Raw genomic sequence first — 14,252 nt, forward strand, 5'->3', positions numbered from 1 at the left:
GGGCGCCCCAGTGGGGCCTTTTTGAGGGGTGCGGGCCCCAGGCGAGGAGGAAAGTGGGGCAGCGGGGGGTGGAGGACGGGGTGGGGCGCAGGACCTGGGTGGGACCGGGGCCAGCGGGCAGCGGGGAAGGGAGCCCCACCCCACCGGCCTGCGACGGAGCAGGCGGCCTGGGCAGCCCACAGCCACCCCGGGCCTCACCGCCAGGGACAGCTCTGACCTCACCTGCACCCCGGGTCTGCTCCCCTGGGCCACTGCTCCCCGCCCCGCCGGGGCTCCTCCGTGCCCGGGGCTCGGGTTACTGAGTTCTTCCTGTGTGCGGGGCTTCAGGGCCAGCACAGATTGAACCGCCCCGGGGACTTCTGTTCTTCAGAGGGGGCCATGAGACAAGGGCGCCTGCCCAGAAGGACCCCAGGGCCGGGACTAGGTACCCAGAAGTGATGAGCAGCAAAGTCGAGAGACAGCACGGAGGAGGGACGTGGAAGGCGGAGGAGCAATTCTTGCGGGGAGCAGCAAGGTGGTAGGAAGGCAGGTGTGGCCAGAGCAGTGGCAGCCCCTGGGAGACCCGAGGTGCTGGGACAGGACTGTGGGCGGGGCCCCTCTGCCAGGCAGTGACCCGGGCTGCACACTCGTGATCACGTGGCTGGGCGCCCTCGCCTGACCTGGCCAGCCCGGGGAGGGCTTCCGGGGACCAAGGGTAACGCTGGTGCTCAGTGCCTGGCACGTCCTGTAGCAGTCGGCCACCCTGATGCAGGGCATGGGTGAGGAAATGCTCGGCGATCGATCTCCACGCCTCCTCACCACTCGGGTGATGGCTTCTTGGTCCCGGGTGCTGACTCCGCAGCCAAAATAATCACCGACAGCTGCTAGGGTTCTCGAGCAGACGCGCAATCTCCCTAGCAATCCCCGCAGTGCGGGTGCGGTTTCCATCCCGCGGGGAGCGCTGCCCCCCGGTGGCCAGGCGCGGGATAGCGGCGTGAGAGCGAGCTCCTTCCTGCGCGTGGGTGTGAGGCTGCCGTGCACACGCGTTTCTGTCCGCTGACACAGGTGAGCTTGGAACGGCTGGGCCCTGAAACTAAATTGATTCCGGACGCAGTGCCGTCGTGTTGAGTTATATTACACACTGTCACACGCATGTGCACACATGCTCACGTGCGTGCACACACACACATACACAAGGGGAGGGCTATGTGATCATTGTGACTCAAACCTGAGACCGCACGTTGGAAATTCGGCCGAAGAGATCTGGCTTTGGTGACAAGGAGAGCTTTTGTTATTTCTCTGGTATCTGAGTTTTGCGTTTGCGAGTGAGAGAAAACATTTACAAAGGTGATGATGAAATATATTTTAAAGGCAGCGCTGTGTGGTCGCCACCATTTGTAATCCAGGAACCCTGGGAGGCTGAGGCAGGAGGAGGCACATTGGAGTCCTGCTTAGGCAGCTTAGTGACTAAGCGAGACCTTGTCTAGGAATAAAAACATAAAAAGAGCTGAGACGTAGTTCAGTGCGAAGCTGGGGGTTCAGTCTTCAGTACCGCTGTACACGCATCTTTATATTCATAATATTCAAGTGCTTTTTTGGTCCCTGTTTTCTGATTTTTCTGTAGTATATTTCTGCATTTCTCACCTAACTTTCTTTGGCGAAACACAGACGTGTGCTCTATGGAAATTCCAGGATGTGGCGCCTTGGAAAGCATGCGTATTTTTGAACCAGAAGGGGAGATGATCCCTCGCATTGTCATTGGGCAGTCCAAGGCGCCTGCTGGCTTCCAGCGCTGCCCGAGGCGGGGACTTTGCCGGTCCTGGGGTGCAGGGGCGCAGCGGAGAGCAGTTACGGGCTCTCACACCGGCTGCTGGCCGAGGAGCTGGGGCTGGGCCTGGTGCCGCCTCTGGATGCTGAGCCAGCGAGGGCCGAGCAGCCGCTGAGCAGCCAGCCGCAGGCCGGCGGCCCTCAGCTCTGCAGGACTCTAGGACCGGGTGTGTGGTGGTGGTGGTGGTGGTGGGGTCTGCCTAGCCCGAGTGAAAACCAGCAAACCCAGTGTCCTTTCTGGTAAGCCCTAGTCCACTCCAGTCCATTCCCACCAAGCTCCGTTCGGGGAAATGCCGGTTTCCGTTGGGGCACCCAGGTGTCGCCGCCCCTGCTGCCCGAAGGCTGTTCAGTGGACACGCGGCGTGGCCCTGTGGTGGCCAATCTGAGTGCAGGGGTGGCGCAGAGCTCACCCCTGGGGCTGTCGCTTCTAGCTGGGAGAGGTGATCGGAGGGAGGACGACAGTCACCGAGGAACCAAACTTACCTCGGGAGCAAATCTGTAGGTCAGGCGGAGTTGGGAGACAGAAACTGATCCTGAGGTGGGGGAAACGAGAGGGTGCCGCGGTGCTGATTCCCTGCACTCCGAGGCAGCATGGGAGCAGCGCCCTGGGCCCCCTCACCCCTTGCCCTGGCCAGGACGCCCCGGGTAATAAAGTCAGAATCACACAAAAGCAGGCCGAGGGACGGTCTGCAGTGGAGGGTGGATGCGGAGGGCTGTGCGGGGCCTGGGGGAGGCGCAAGGCCGCGGCGGCCCCCAGGCAGGTTGACATGCAGGCAGGAGAAGCCGGCCCAGGGGAGGAGCAGCAGGCTCTCCGCGCCCAGGGGACGGCGGCCTGCGTGCTCAGCTGCCCACAGTGACTGCTGAGTGGCTTCTGCTCATCCCGCGTGGACCCCCAGGGAGACACCCGGGCAGTGCCTGGACAGCTCCCGACACGGACGCCCTGGATGGTTTGAGTCCATTCTGTTTCGCGTCCTGCAGACCGGAGCTCCTACTGGACGTGGTTCACACAGGGCTGCTGTCGAAAGCCCCGCCCTGGGTCCTCCTCTAACGTCCGGATGCCGCTGCCGGCCTCCTTCTGCACCTCGCGCATCCCGAACCCCTCGTACCGACGTCAGAGGCTGCTCAAACCCAGTGCAAACCCCACCCTCTTTGCAGGAAACCCACTCGCATCCCTAGATGGCTCTCGAGACCCAACTGAAGGAGATGCTGCGCAAACAGCTGTTAATGCTGCTCGGGAATCATGACGAGGGAGAGTGCGCATGTGCAGCGCAGGGGCCGCTTTTCTCGGAACTGCTTTCCGTCCTGGGCTGCGTGGCTGTAGGGCCGTGGGCTCCGTGGGTGTGTGGAGCCCTCGGAACCTGGGGCACGATCCAAAGGAATGTGATTCGTGTCTTCCCCCAAATGCAGGTAGACACATCTTTAAAGACACCGTCTTCATTGTTTTGACTCGGCAGCCGTCACTGGGGCCAAAAGAGAGAGAAAAAGATGTAGAGCGTTTTAACCAGAACCCTACAGTCTCGAGGCGCGGTGGGGAGCAGGATTAGGGTCTTGGAAGCTCACCTCCCAGACTCACCCCGATTCTCCGCCCGGCTCGGTCTTAGTCCAGTCGAAACCGCAGCAACGGGGGCCCAGTCCCAGCGGACAGCATGGAGCTGTAGGCAGTAGTGTGAGGAAGTCCTCGCCACACCTATGGCTTTAAACTGCAGTGATCGATCAGGGGGGCTCTGATTTAGCCCTCAACTTTTCTGTGTCTGAACATGCGACCTAAATCACGTCTATTTTTAGCAGGATTAGGAAGATGAACTAAATCCCTCCAGGGCATAAGAAACCCACGCTGGAGGACACTTGCAAGATAAGTGTCTCTGGGATCGAAAAGGGCAGGGAGACATTCAGAGTCTGGAAGGCAGAGATACACCTGGGGAGTGAAGTCCGCGGTCTTTTCTGTAAGGCCCTGACCTAACCAATTCCTTTTCTGGACGTCCTCTAAAGTATTTGTGGGTTCCTCGGTCTCTCCGGGAATGGACGGTGCGAACCGCTTTCCTGTGTAGGGCCGAATGGGGTAGACAGAGGGAGGCACCCGGGCGGTGAGGGGGACCCCAGCCCCAGGACCGAGTTCATCACCAGGTGCTGAGTCCCACCACCAGAGGGCGCACGTCGCACACAGCAGAACGGTGGCCGTGGCTGCAGCGTAGAGGGAGGGCGGGGCATGTCGCTGACAGCCTTACAGAGCCGCGGTGGATACGACCCCTTAATCCCGGGGTTCAGTGGGTGTCGCTGTTTAGCAGAGGAGCTCACAGAGGCCCGGAGAGGAAGAAAGTCCCTCACGTTTAAAAAGCAAGTGAAGCCAGGCCTGGCGGCGCTGCCTGCCGTCTCAGCACCTGGGAGGCTGAGGCAGGATGATCCCCTGAGCCCGGGAGTCCTCCCTCGCTTACTGAGGTCTGAGCTCGAAACCCGTGAAAATTAAATTCAATTGGATATTTTAAAAATGGACTCCAAAGTCGTGCCTTTCACACAGCTTTCAGAAATGGCTTGGGACTCGGTTTACTGTTTTACGATCTCATTGAAAAGGGAATTTCCTGCCTCCGAGGTCAGAGTTGTGATGTCCTTGTTACTCCTGCCAGGCAGAAAAGAGGGAAGAGGAAAGGGAAAGGGGCAGAGCCCCCTCCACCTGAGGGGAGGCGACGGCCGCTGAGAAGCAGCAGCTGTGGCGCTGGGTCCCGCGGCCTCCGGACGCAGTGAGGAGGATTTCCACGGCAAACAGGCCAGAAGCGGTATTCCCAGGAGCCTCTGGTCGGCCTGTCCCTCGAGGCTGCACGAGTGAAGGTCGAGGAGTAAAAGGAGGAGGGGACGGCAGAAGTCGTCCTCGGCAGCACGGTGGCGCCCACCTGTGACCCCAACCCCCAGGGGACTGCGAGTTCGAGCCTCCCCTGGGCAAGTTAGCAACTTAACGAGCCCCCCTAGCATTATTTTTTTAAAAAAGGAAGAAGAAGAAGAAGAAGGAGAAGGAGAAGGAGAAGGAGAAGGAGAAGGAGAAGGAGAAGGAGAAGGAGAAGGAGAAGGAGAAGGAGAAGGAGAAGAAGAAGAAGAAGAAGAAGAAGAAGAAGAAGAAGAAGAAGAAGAAGAAGAAGAAGAAGAAGAAGAAGAAGAAGAAGAAGAAGAAGAAAAACGAAAGCTGGGGATGGAGCTCAGTGCAAAGGTCCTGGGTTCAAACCCCAGTGGCACAGGAAACAAACCCAAACCGAAATCAGACCCTGTCACCAGCTTTCAGAGCATCGAGGACTTTTCCCTCACGGGAGCTGTTTATAACCGCGTGCATGTGTGTGCGTGCGCGTGTGCGTGCGTGTGCATGTGCGTGTGCGTGCGTGTGCGTGTGTGCGCGTGTGCCTGTGCAGTCCCGACTCTGCCGTGTGTCCAAGGCCCAAGGCTTGTGGGCCCCGGAGAGACAGTGCTCGTTTTGCTGAGCCACCTGTGCCGTGGCGCCTGGCACGGGGCTGTCCCTGATGTCTGTGGAATAAGTTGGTGACGGAAAACCCAGAAGATGGCACCCGACCACGCAGCGTTTCTAGACCTGGAGCGTGGCCTGAGCCCTGGGGCCCGGTGTGGCTGACGAGATGTCCCTGCCCCGAGGCTCCCCTGCTCCCCCAGCCTGACTCCCACCAAGGCGACCACAGGTGCAGGCGCCTGGGAGTGGGCGCGGCCGCGTTTATTAATAGAGGTGCTGAGGCTCCACGGGCACCAAAGAAGGGCAGCCGGCGTCAGCGACGGGAGTGGCCGATGAGCGGCCGGAGTTGGTCACAGCTGGGTCCCAATGCGGGCAGTCAGTCCCTGTGCTGGCCCCACCCAGGGACCCAGCTTGTTGACCCCAAAGGCCTGAGGCCCCGGGGAGGCGACCCCAGCCCACGAATGAGCGCAGAGGCCTGGTGCGGGGCTGGGATGAACTCTCACAGACTGTGTTTGTAGCGCAGCGTCCTCGCTGCCCTGCAGCATCCGCTTGCGGCCTCCCCCCTGCATTCCCAGGGCGCCGCGCTTGCCCCCCGCCAGCCGTGTCCTCTCCACGCCCAGGCCCCTCCAAGTCCGAGCATTGCAGGCCTGCGTCCCGGCCTTGAGGAGTAAATGAGGTATTGCCCACCCCCTGCCCCTCTAAGTTTTATGTCTCCCAGCTGCGTTTGCGTTTAGCAGTAGCCACCATGCGGCAAGGCTCAGGCTCCCCTGGGTTTCATGTAATCAGTGCAGTGTATCTCTGCTGCACCGCCGGCAGAGTCCGCCAGAGAAAGCACAGCGGAAGCGTGGATACAAGCAGATCCCCCAGATTCGGGCTGCAAGGGCTTGTTTCCTGGTGGCTATTTCCACTTCCAGCCCACATAGGCTGAAGGAAGCAGAGGGGCGCGTTACCCCCGGCTGTACCCTACTCCACAGACGGGAAGTAAGCCTGCTGCTGTGGTTAGAGCTAGGTGCCTCCCAGGCCCGGTGCGCTCATCGCTGGGGCTTTGGGGCGGTGATCGGATGGATCATGGGGACGTGCTGTGAATCAGCGCAGCAGTCCACTGAGGAGTTTAAAGCTAAAAGTAATGCTGAGATGCGGAGCCTGACGGGGGAGGGGTGGACGCTGTGGGCGTGGCCTAGAAGGGCTCCTCCCCTCCCTGGCTCCTCCCTTCTCTCTGCTTCCTGTCCACCAGGTAGGGAGCCGCTCTCCTCTCCAGGCCCCTCTGCCACACTGTTTCTTCTTTGGAGCTGACCAACCATGGGCTGAAACGTGCTCCAGAATAAACCTCTCCTCCCCTAAGTTGTGGGTGTCAGGTATTGTGTCCCAGAGACAAGAAAATGACTCAAACGCTGCCCTTTGGAGGCTCATGGACCTGAGGGAGGACAAGTTCCAGGTGCAGGTGCGAGGCAAGGTGGCACTGGAAGGAAGAGACCTGAGACAGCGCGAGGGCTTCCTTGGGAGATGCTCGGGGAAGGAGCTGATCTCGCAGTGGGGCTGGGGGAGAGCCTGACACCCTGGCACAGGGACAGCGAGGGTGAGGCAGACCCCGGCGGGCGTGAACAGGCAGAGGCTTGGAGAGCCGTGCAGGGCCCGGGGAGACGAGGGCAGCACGGGTGGGGTTGAGCCCCTGACATCCACAGCGCAGCGCTCAGGGAAAAGGCTTCACGGGGAGCCTGCGAGGGCCGAGGTCCAGGCGCCCTTGGACAGCAGCACTGGCCTGCAGCCCAGGGGAACAGGCAGGGCTGGTGGGGCCACATGGCCCAGCAGTGCCCAGTGACAGGGAGGAGAGGAGAGCTCCAGCTCACAGTAAGAACAGCAAGGGGGCCCTTTGGGGACCCCAAGAGGGACTGGTGGGAGGGAGGGACAGAGAGGACCAGATTCCAGTCCAGGTAGGGGAGTCCAGGTCAACAGAATCTGCAAGCCACAAATGAGCGGGAGAACAGAGAGCCAGGCCGGGCTGGAGTCATGGCCCAGGCACTGGTAAATAACAAGGCACACTCATCCCTCGGGTCCCCGGAGGTGGCTTCCAGAATGCCCCTAGCTACAAATTGTCCATAGACCATTTACAATGCCCACTGCAGTGCAAACGCCAGGTGAATAGTGTGGAAATGCTTGTTGCTGTCACATTCAGAGAATGACAAGAAAGAAGTCTGTACCTGTTCAGTGCAGACGCAGGTTTTCCCTGCATGTCTTCAACACGCAGTTGGCTGAACCCAACGGTGTGGAGCCTGTGGATACAGAAGACCCCTGGGTGCAGGGCCGTCGCTGCATCCCTGGGCTGGGTGAACTGACACCAACAGGAGGGGAAGGGCCACGATCGTCCTCCTGTCCCTGAAGGACTCACAGACGCTCAGCATCCCCATGAGGGCAGCCACGGAGCAGCTGCCAGCTCCCAGCTCACAGACACGGGGCCGGGACTGCACTACATGCCACTGCCCATTTCCAGGCTGAGCCACTGCTGGGTTCTGAAGTGGGGGCCCCAGGCTGGGGACATCGGCTCTTCTCCCTCGTTGTGGCCTCTGGGGGAATCAGACTGCAGGGATGGTAACACGGATACCTGGGGGAGAACCAATGGAACTCTGTGCCAAGGGGGCACGCAAACAAACTCGTCTGTGTTCCAGAAATCAGACGCCTCAGGAGAAAGCCACAAAATCAGCGGGAAAATACACACCCAGAAGACAAATGGGTAAATAGACAAAACTGGAAGGCCTGTAACAGTCTCTTTCAAATCCTTAGAAAAGCAAAGGAAGTAAGGGTAACTCTAAACAAGAACAGGGAGTCACGAAAGAGCGGGTTGCTAGGAATCAAGATCAATGTGGATAAAACCCCCAAATTTGGAAATAATTATATGCAGAGGACTGTAATGTTGATTATGCCCGAGGCGGGCTGTGAAGAGCTAACCCCACAGTCGGCTTGTTTACAGAAGTGAGTCCGGCCTAAGCCTACGTGCCGAGGTCAGGGTAACTCGCACCCACATTCCGTTCCCACAACTGAAACCTTCTGATTAGAAGGGCAGTGTTCTAACTACAGCCATATATTTTGTCTATTCTGTTCCTAATTTGAGAATGCTTTGTCTTGTCCTTTCTGAGCCTCGTTTACATTAGTTTCAATAGAAACCACACGTGGCTCGCCTTCTCCCCAATTGATTGTCAATAAAAGTCAGTGCCTGGGACTGCCCAGGGCCTCTGTCGAGGCACTCTGCTTTCTCTCTCCTAGTTCTGTTTCTTACTGTATTTATTTCTCAGGCCTGTGTTCCACACTGGGCAGGGTACTGGAACCTAACTGCAGGGGTCTCTGGGAATTATAGTTATTCAAATAAAAACCTGATTAAATGAGATAAATAATAAGCTGAAAAACTGATGAGGAAATTGGACTTTGTAAGATATAGTAGATAGGATTGAAGAAACGAGTCCATATAAAGCTCAGAGAGATAGAAATATGAAAGTTGCATAAAGAGACATGAAGATCATACCAGAAAGCACCCTATAGAGCACATAGAACAGGCAAGAGAAGGTTAAATAGGGTCGTGGCTGTACCACAGAGAAGGGGATAGGATCTCCCAACCTGGAGAAGCACACTGCTGGCCACAACAGACAAACATGTCAAAAAGTCTGAACTTAGATGCATCATGGGGAAGCCACAGGTCAGAGATGATAAGTGGAGTTTTCAAGCTAGTGGGAAGAAAAGACACTTCTACTAGGAAGTAGCGATCAGGCAGACAGCGGAGTCCTCATCTGCAAAAAAAAAAAAACGGTCAGAAAACTCTGGGGCCCAGTGTTGAGGGCAGATAACCAGCCATGCAGGGCTCCAGGCTCAGAGGAAGTGCCGTTCAGGAGCTCGGTGGTGTATAAATGCTTCTGGACATCTGAATAGCAGGATGGCAATCCTGGGATCAGGATCCAGAATGAGTGGCTGTCAGACAGTAACAGCATGCTGAATGTCAGAGAGAATTTGGAGGAGAGGCCAAAGCTTGTTGATTTTGATCTGGGCGGTGAATCCAACGTGGTTCACATTTATGGATGCATGTTGTAATTCTCGGCAAAATGTTTGTGTTCTTAGGGAAGTCTCCTTATCTTGTTTTAAATTTAGATTTGGGCTTTCAGAAAATACATGGCACTGGAGCAAGGATGTCCCAAACCCAACGTGACTCTTCTGATGACATGACCCTGCTTCTTCCTGTGTTGTCTTCCCTTCTTGAATGCGTTGAATTGGATGTGGCTGTCTTTTCCTCTGGCATCGCCAAGATCTAGCCTATAATCACATTCAGTTTGCACATGGCAGTACAACATTCAATTAAAGTCCTCAGCTTGCTGGATCCAAACCCACCAGCTAGCACACAAAGCTGACATAATGGCCTACTCTGGAAAGCTGCTTTGTAAGAACAGCAAATTACAGTTGTTAAACTGTCCACAGGAGGGCTCTGCTGATGTTCCAAACACAGAAGGCAAAGCATAAAGAAAGAGTTTGGGGGAAAAAGGAACTGAACCTTCACAGTTTAAACAACATTTCAATAAATTACAGGATTCTCTGAAGTGCCACATCTGATACAAAGTAGACTTCAGCTCTGTGTTGCTGTAAGCATTTGTAGCAGCACACAAAAGATGGATGGACACAAAAAGACCAAAGTGTTTTTCTGCACACTGATAGTCTAAGGTACATGGATGATTCCAACACAAAGGTCAGGGGCCTCAGTCTGGTGTTCCGAATGTCTGACTGCTCCGTTCTGCTTTGGCTTAAACCATCTAGCCCTGGAGGAAAGTTATCCAGCAGTCCGGCATGGGTAAGGGCAGTATTTTCTCTTTGTCTCTTTCTCCTTCTCCCACATCAGCTCATTTGCTGTCAGAGCCGTTAATAACAGCATTTCAAGGAGTGGCTCAGTCACAGCCTCCTCTAACTTGAGCTCTGAAGCTATAGACAAATAGAAACGCGGATTAGGGCAGCATCCCCCTGTGCACCAGAGAGGAACAGGGCGGGGGTGCAGTTTGGATTCAGAGGGAGCTGGGGGTTCCTGCCCCTCCACCCCAACTGGACCCTACTGCTCGGTGAGGCTGAGCCCCAGGAGAGAGCATGAGCAGAGGCCTGCACCCCCCCAAGGGCAGCTGTCCACTCTCAGTCTCTCCAGTTAGAGACGTCACCTCAAGCCTAGAGCAGAGCGAGTATTGTCCCAAGTGCCACTCTTACAGTCAAGGTCCCCCACAGACTGACCAGGTGGTACCTGCTTTATCTTGAGGCTTTGGGTGTGGCAATAGTTTTTGATTGACTGGTTGGTTGGTCTTTTGAGACAGGCTCTCACTAAGTAGCTCAGGCTGGCCTCTAGCTCACAGCGAGCCTCCTGCGTCAGCCTCCCAAGTACAGGATTACAGGTGCGCTCCCCATGCCCAGCTCAAAGTTTAATTTTTGATCAAATTTTTTCCTAGTCCAAACTTATGTTATCACGGTGCTGTGACTTAACAGTACCAACAATAATATGTATATTCTCAGCCTTCCATAAAGAGCTGGTGTAACAAACCAGCGTCCAGGTGTTGCTTGTTTAAGGACTTACCTGGTTAGCAACTATTTGGACTGATGACCTGCTGCTTGGACTTTTTTTTTTTTTGTTGTATAGCTGTACACATCTTGTTTATAGAGCCCCTGTCTTTTTCGGTACAGTGCCCCTTGTTTATACAGCACTGTGATTTTTGCTGATGGTACTGTACAGTACAGTGCTGTAGCTTCATGTTCCGTTACACACTGCAGTGCTGTGTGTTAGAGTTACGCAAATAAAAGCAGAGTCTTCAAGCTAGAGTTTCCTTTGACCATGTCTTTTTTTCTGAGTATTGTAATGTGTGGACCACAGACAGTTCCGCATTTAGCAACCAATTCATTTAATGACCCAGGTGCAGGACCAGAACCTGGTCATAAATGAGGAATGTCTGTATTCTTCCTCTTGGCTTTTGTTCCTCCTCATTTCTGCTCCCTTATCCACAGAGAGAGGAGTCAGGTTCAGAGCAAACGGCCAGTGCATCCCTCACTGGGGGGAACAGAGCAGTGACAGTGGAGGGCACATGTTCCCGAGGAGCAGTGATCTAAGTCACTCCGGCAGCTGGTGAGACAGTAGCGGACTCAGAACATTTCAGTCAGGCTGAGTTCCACAGTTCTGAGTTCGAGCTCGGCTTTCACCAGACTTTCGCCAATTCTGCAATGTCCCTCCTTGTGCTGCGAGGTGAGTGAAAAGTGAATTCCTTGGGTGCAGACTTTGAAAATAACTACTGTGCAATCGCTTTTTGGCCTTTTGGCTAAGATCAAGTGTAAAATGACTACTGTGTCTATTTTACTTCCAAATGCAAATTTTCTTAGTCATTAAGCTTTTTTGAAATAATTACAGTCAGAGGAAGTTGCAGAAATGATACGTGGAGAAAGTACAAAGGAGGGTAACTACAGATGGATATGATCAAAATGTTATATGCATGCATAAAGCACCCCACGGGAACCCAATATTTTCTAAAATTAATAGACAACTAATAAAATACATTTTTAAAAAGTGTGCATAAAAAGGGGACTCTACCCCCCAAAAATGATGCACCATGTACCCCTACCTGGAGTTTCCCATGGTAACAGAAATATATAAACTCAACTTTATTTATTTTTATTTATTTATTTTTTTTTAGTACCGGGGATTGAACTCAGGTCCTTATGCTTGCGAGGTAGGCTGCAGGACCACTGAGCTAAATCCCCAGCCCACACTCAACTTTAACACAATTTTAGAACCAGGAAACTGACCTTGGTACCATCTACAGATCTTGTGTGCCAGTTTTACATACACCTATTTGTGTGTATGTGTGTGCACTTTTGCTAAATGGATAGATTCTCATCACCACCACCTTGAATACCCAGCAACGTTCCACCCACTAGGTCTCCCTAGTGCTTCAGTTTTAATGCTCACCTTGTTTAATGATGATTGATCCTTATTAAAATAACAGATTGTGCACAAGATACACTCTTCCCATAGGGACCTCTGATCAAATCCTTTGCCCTAGGACTGATGTGATTTTTCTCACCCAGAAAGAGTTTATCAGAATTCCAGACAAAAATTATAAAGAGGAAATAAATACTCCGTCTTGAATCTTTTGATGCTGCAGGTGAAAATCCCCAAAGTGAGGCAGCTCAGCTCCTGTTCACTGGACCCAGGCTCCGCCCTGCTGCCTCCCGCACCATCCCAGCCTCCCCGGGCAACAAACAGCATCATCTGCCTGGATCCCTGTGCACCCAGCCCTGCGAAGCTTCGCAGCACCCTTGTAAGCCCTGCCAAACCCAAAGCTGCTTCCCCATCCCATTGTCGCCATTGCCACCCAGGGCGTCTTTTCCCTGCATCCGTGTGACGTTCTTCTTAAATGGCAGGTCCTCCTGCAGCCCTGCAGCCACAATGGGACAGCTGCAGGGGCCAGGACCACCAACCCACAGGGATGCTTCCCCACAACCAGCCCTGTTTCATCCTCTGTCGTCAGCTTCCTCCAGGAAGCCCTCCCTGGTGTCCCAAGAGGATGCTGCAGTCCATCAGAGGGCATGCAGGGCTAGCCGTCCACGTTGCCCCCAGGGCAGGGTCTGCCATTGATCCCCATCACCGGCGCCTTCTAGGCTCCAAGCCCCAGACCCACAGGGACCCTTGTCACCATTTCCCTTTGTGTCCTGGTGAACACGGTAGGCAGCATAAGGTGTCCTTTGTCACTGCATTGGGAGCGGGAGCCTGGGAGCCCTGGGGAGCAGGAGGCTGTGTAGAATACTGGGGAGTTCGCAGACTCACAGCACGATGCCCAAAAGGTCACTGCCCTCGGAGGGGCGGTGCCTGCACAGCAAGGCCCTACACGCACCAGCTGCACCCAGCAAAGAGCTCGGCCACCTGTGTCGCCTGCCTCCCAGGGAGTGTCACCCACACGGGGCTCCTGAATCTGACGTGGGGAGGGTCAGACTAACCCAGACATGAGGCGGTCAGCGGGACAGCTGGTCTGGCTCTCTAAGGGGTCAGTAATATGAGAACCAAAAGGCCAGGTGGCCATTGTACCTGAGAAATAGGCAGGAAGAGTCCCAGGTGTGGTGGTGCTCCTAAAATCCCAGCACTGGGAGGCTGATGCAGGAGGATCATGAGTTCAAGCCCAGCCTGAACAACAAGGTCTTAGTGAGACCCTGTCTCTGAAAAATACATAAAGCTGGGGATGTAGCTCAATGTGGAGGTGCTTGTTTCAAACCCCAATACCCAAGAGAGAGTTTTGTGCTTTTATCTATTTGTTTCTTCTTTGTAACAGAGGGTCCTTTTTTGTCCATGACTTGTATGCTCAGAAACATTTAGGCCATTCTTTAAGTACATGGTCTATTATCTACTGTGATTCTCTGATTATTTTATTATGAAATTTTGGTGTTTATATAGAAGAATGAAGAATGATTTTTTAGTATTTTCTTTATAAATATTTACTTGCATTACATTAAAAGAAAAGAAAAGAAAGAGAATCAAGAAAAATAGCAGCCAAATAGAAAGCCAGGTTTTTAAGAATGCTCCAAAGTATATATGAGAGGCAACTAGGAAATTGGGCATAGACTGTTAGATGATTTTATGGAACTATTGTTAGAATACTTAGGTGTGTGTAAGAAATGTATGGGGATTGCTTGTGGATGAGATTTACTATTAAATCATTCACTAATAAATATATTCTGTGTGTGTTGTCATGTGTGAACACATATGCAACAAAAACCGAGCAGGGCAAAATTTGTCAATCAAGGATACAGTGTGTATTGTATTAGTTTTTAAACTTCTCTGTAGGTCACAAAACTTTCAAAATGAAAAGCTGAAACAAGAAAGAGTGACTGAATCTGGAAACATAGTCACCAGGGCGGGGACAAGTGGAGTCTGTGTCTGGAGTAGTGATTTACAACCAAACAGCCAGACGGAGTCACGGAGGACCGCAGTGTGGGTTGAGCATTGCACACCTCT

General features: G+C 54.0%; 2 long non-coding RNA genes across 2 annotated transcripts in view; both read left to right on the forward strand.

Moving 5' to 3' along the window:
- Positions 1–149: 149 nt before the first annotated feature.
- LOC110346409 (uncharacterized) overlaps positions 150–14,252 on the forward strand; it is a 30,078-nt gene continuing 15,975 nt past the window's right edge. The window contains exon 1 of the long non-coding RNA XR_002390445.2: positions 150–1,044. This is a non-coding gene — a long non-coding RNA (uncharacterized LOC110346409). The remainder of the gene's footprint in view (positions 1,045–14,252) is intronic.
- LOC110346406 (uncharacterized) lies at positions 8,660–13,932 on the forward strand. Its single transcript, XR_002390440.2, has 3 exons — positions 8,660–10,070; positions 11,258–11,492; positions 12,409–13,932. It is a non-coding gene; the product is annotated as an uncharacterized LOC110346406 (long non-coding RNA).

Source organism: Heterocephalus glaber, unplaced genomic scaffold (genome assembly GCF_053883595.1).
Source record: "Heterocephalus glaber isolate CG9 unplaced genomic scaffold, H.glaber_assembly_v1.0 deba00001004, whole genome shotgun sequence".
NCBI classification, from domain to species: Eukaryota; Metazoa; Chordata; class Mammalia; order Rodentia; family Bathyergidae; genus Heterocephalus; species Heterocephalus glaber.